Source organism: Phaethon lepturus, unplaced genomic scaffold, assembly GCF_000687285.1.
Source record: "Phaethon lepturus isolate BGI_N335 unplaced genomic scaffold, ASM68728v1 scaffold26024, whole genome shotgun sequence".
NCBI classification, from domain to species: Eukaryota; Metazoa; Chordata; class Aves; order Phaethontiformes; family Phaethontidae; genus Phaethon; species Phaethon lepturus.
This window is the reverse complement of record NW_010535859.1, coordinates 8,892-13,939: the sequence shown is the minus strand read 5'-3', so window position 1 is coordinate 13,939 and position 5,048 is coordinate 8,892.

The following is a 5,048-nucleotide window of genomic DNA, read 5'->3' as shown; positions in this document are numbered from 1 at the left end:
AGACTCACTGCTTACTCTCCCTCCCTTTCTTTGCCAAATACTGTAATCTGATAATCTTTTTCATTTATGCATGTAGCCCAAATTCCATCTTCAGTTATACAAATGTAAATTCCCTTAGTCACAGTTTCATCATATTATAAACAAAGGTTTGCTGTTGTATTAAAGCAGCAAAGTCTTGACCACTGTTTCTAAAATACAGTATACTGGAAATTGTCCTAGTCTGCACAGCCTTTTTGTATAAGACCCCATTCTGATAAAATGCAAATGCTTTATTCGTAACTTTTTTTTTAATGGAATGTAATACCAGTATAAGAAAGAAGTCTGGGATTAAAACAAGCCTGACTTTGTTCAGATGCTACAGGCATTAATGGCTGAGAAAACATACAATCTACTAGTGCATTCCTGGATTACAAGAGTTGCATAAACTTCAGGTCAGCTGGAGTTGTATAAACTAGAACAGTGCAGTGCGTGTAAAATTCTCTGTTTATAGAGAGGTTTCCATCTGGAAAAATCATTAAACCCTTTCACAAATTGTCTTTTTACACAGGAATCTTTCATCCAGAAATGAAAGTCTGAAGTGGCTAGACAAATATATTTGGAAGGAGAGAAAGAGAAACAATTCTAGATGTTTTCTCAGCTAGCAAGATTTGTTCTTGTTATGGATCTTTGAAAACATGCATGGTGTGGCAGAAAATTTGTCTAAAATTTCATCCTAAAATACTTTTATGTGAAGAAAAAGATTCAGTTATTATTTGAAAGTGGGATTTTCAAATCAGAGTTCCTTGTTCTAACAGAGAGCCTGTCATTACAGGATTACGGTATCGGATTTGGAAAGCACCGGGCAGAAAGCCTCCTGGGCAGAGGAGAAACTGTGAAACACCTAAGAGACAGCTAGATGGTACAAAAAATCAAAATCACACAGCTTGTAGTGTGAGCTTCTCCGTATGCATACTCCATAACAGCTTTAGCTTTTAAGTGGACTTATCAGTAGGTTTCCTAAGCTTTGAACTTTGGTCTAATGCACTAGTAAATTTGGGATTAAAGGAAAAATTCTGGTTCTGCCTAAGTTTACACAGCAATGTGTCCCCACTTGTTTTACCTCAGTCTTTGCAGACTTTTCTGCAGTCAAACATTAGTGAAGGACTTTCCAGCTGACCTATCTTACTTGATTTTTAGGTACTGATATTGCTTCCTATTTTCTCCAATCACCAACAGATTGAAACTCTGTGTTTGCATTCACTTGTTTCTAATTCAAGATGTAACTCTAATGCTAAAAAAACTTGTCCATTGTTTCCATTGTAAAGAATTTAATTGGGAAATTTTTTTGCTATATGCACCTTTAATTTGTATAGTGTTTTATTAATTTTAACAATGTCGGTTACAAATAACCTGTACTGGAATATTTTGGAGAATTCTTCTGCACTGTGTTTGGATGACCATTAGTTGCCAGATAGGGCATTCAGGATCATAGGGTAATTGAGGTGGGAAGGGACCACAGGATGACTCTGGTCCAAACTCCTGCTCAGTGCAGGGCCAGCCATGAGCTCAGGCTAGGTTGGTCAGGCCTTTGTCCAGCCTGAGCACCTCTTATTTCAGTTTACTACTGCTGCTTCTCACCCTCCTGCCATGTGCCAGCGTGAAGGGCCTGGCTCCATCTCCTCCACAACCTCCTTGCGGGCACTGGCAGGTTGCTGGTAGGTGCCCGAATCCATTTCCTCCCCAGGCTGAGCAAGCCCCCTTCCCTCAGCCTCTCCTCACAGGGCTCCAGCTCCAGCCCAACTTGACCATCAGTGTCTTTCCTGTACGGAGGGGCCCAAAACTGGATGCAGTATTCTCAATGTGGTCTAGAAAAGAATAAATCTTTTACTAATACTTTAGTGACCAGAAAGAGACACATAGGCTCAGAAGAGGAACAGTTACCAGCTGAAGTAGATCTAAGGGCATGAGAGGAGAAAAGGTTCAAAGGTACTCTTTGAGAGTAACAGGGTTCAGTCAGAACCCGAGTGCAGTATTTCCTGGGGAACTTTGTAACCAGCTGCATATAACGCCCTTGTTACTTGTCTTGAGACTTCAGTCCCTGCGTATCTCAGCGCAGTGCCTTTCTCTGATCCTCGCCTTCATCCAAACACAATTCTCTCTCATGGAAGTACAGTAGGGACATACTGTTTGAGAGGATTAATCCCATTTCCTCGGGTATATAGAACTTGTGAGTCATCATCACTACTTGTTTGAGCAGTATTAAATGTAAGCATCTTAGTTGTATCTATACACCCACACTGAAGTTTTTATATGATTCAAGTGTGCCTGATTAACATAAGAAAACCCAGTGTGTATTTGTAGAGCAGGTGCAAGCAATGTCTCATCTCTTCCTGAACAAAAGGTTAATACATTCCCACAAGTGTCTTAACCCAACCTTATCGCTAAAAATGATATGATTGCAAATGGATATAAATGAAAGCTAAAAAGCTTCAAGTAATGCACTGTTATTAGTTAATATTCAAACAGGGCAGGAAGTTTAAAGAAAGAAAAGTTGCACCACTAGCTACCAACAACTAATTTGCACACACTGAATGTTAAGAATTAATTTTGCTGCAAAATTTAAGCTTAAGTGCAATGTAGGAGTGTGATGTAACAAGATCTGCAGCTCATATTTTGACTTGTAGATTTAAAATCTCAGTGAATTAAAAGTAAATGTAAACCCAGAGGATTTAAGTTTTATAACGTGGAACCCCGTTGAAAAGGGAAAATAGCAACTTGGTAGAAGATGAATGATACTAGTAGTCCCAAATTCATGTTATGAATTTTGTTACCTCAGTTAAAACTTCTTCAAGTATATATGTAATGAAGGGTAATTAATTATTGTATATAGCAAAAGAACAGGAATTATGATAAACATTTCCTGGTAAGGGGACACCATGAGGTGATGGGGTGTGAATTGGGCCTGGGTAATAAAATTCTGTGTATGCATATGTGTGCACACATGTACAGCAGGGAATAAAAAATGTTTTGGGAATTTAATCCTACTGACGAGTAAAATCTGTTGTGGGTGTTTCCCATTTAGAGATTTTCTAACCCCTGAGGAGAAGAAGGTTGCGTGTAAACCCTGATCAAATCAGCACCAGGTTCCTTCAGCCCAGGAAGCACTGCAGGGATAAGGGGACAGCCATTACAATGACAAAGGCGAGCAAGGAAGGGCCAGCTCACCAGCCTCCTCATCTGTCTAGTGGTGGCCCCACTAGTCATGTCACAAGAAGAGGGGGCTGGACACTTGAACGGGCCTGCAAGGAAGCTACCAAGGATGGCCAGTTATTAATGACCAGCTGCATTTTTTGACAGCCTTATGGAGAGTGGGGAGGTGCAGTAGTGCTCGACAGTATTGCTGGGCTGCTACTGATTGTACATTTACTAAAAGGAGGTTGAAGAAACTTTTTTCTTCTGGTAACCTGGGTTTTGTTAATCTTTGTTAAGTATGTTGGCTGAGCATTTATATGCATGTCTGCATATATATGTGTGTCTATCTGGAAGACAGGGATTGCATTTCAATTTTTTAATGGAAATTTTTTGTTCATCTGAATTTTGTTCTGTCGTGTTGATTTTTTGTTTCTATTCTCCTTAGAAACAAAGCCTGCACATTGTAAAATTATTTCCAAAGGAAATTTTTAGTTAGATAGACCTGATTTCAGGAAGTGTTGAATAGAGCTAGGAATTCTAACATGAGATAGTTCTCTCAAGGTTTTGCTAGCTCTTCTTTTTGTTGCAATTGTTCCAAGACAGTCTTTGGCATTTGTGAATGTGGGAAAAATTTTGGTAGCACTGCAAACAGCATCTCAGGTGTGCAAACTGGTATAGTTTTTCAGAAGCAATGAAAAGCTGTGAAAAAGCTATAAAAAGGTACTCCAGCCACCCTTTGAGCAGATATAAAATCATGCTGAAGCTTACCCTAATTTTCATGCATAATGCAATACGTATATGTGCACAAATATGTAAAAGCCTGCCTAATCTAGAAGATTTAATTTAGCTGTGCTTTCATTCATAATGTTTTCTTAACATGACAGGAGCTAGTTATGCTGATTTATTTACTCTTTAAACCATCTAGGCATTAACATCTAAGTATGCTTACAGGCCACAAAGAATCTACTAGGCAAGAAAGTGGGCCATTTTTATGCAAGTGCTAAAGTGAAGCAGTGATTAGAGGGCAAGAAGGCCAAGTGTGCAAGGCAAGGCACTCTCTAAGGATGTTAAAACCTAAAGGGTTTTAAACCCCTAAAGGGTTAGTTGCTGGATTGTAACTTATAAGGATGTACACAATGTTGGCTTACTTTGAATAACAGTACAAAGAACATTTCTCAAGGAGCATAATTTCTACAAATGTTTGAATTGCATAATAAAAAATAAATTTAATTGCCTGCACTCTGTGAAAGTTCCTTGATTAGATATTGGTAAAAAGATATTAAATTACAATGAATCCATCGATTGAACTTTGAAAGTAATAAAAAGGAATACTTTAACTGTGTGAGTTACAAACTGCATTCAATGTGCTTTTCAGTATTAATTTTAAGCAACAATATGTAACTATTTGTAATTAATTTTTGGTTTTAGGGCTTATTGAAGCTACCTTGTTCTCAGCTGCCAGAGCAACCTGAGGATTCCCCACACACCAGAAATCTTCTGAATAAGGTAGAATTGATTATCTAATTTTCTTCTGCCATGTTTTCTTCTGAAGAAATAGCGAAGAACTCACATACTGCTAAGCTCACCTTCCCAATATGTTTCCTGTAGCAGGCAGTAACTTCCATTTAAGAAGCAGTCCCTCTGCTTAAGAAACGAACAACAAAAAAATTCACAAAAAACTAAACAAACAAGAAGCATAACGCTTTTGCCTGCTCACATTAAATGCCAGCTCCGGGAGTGGTTAAGCTCTGTTAACAAGTTGCCCAGAAAAATTGTAGAACATCCATTCTGAACATTTTCAGAACTTGACCGGACAAGGCCCTAAGCAACCTGATATAACTTTTAAGTTAGTGGTGCTTTGATCGGGAGGTTGAATT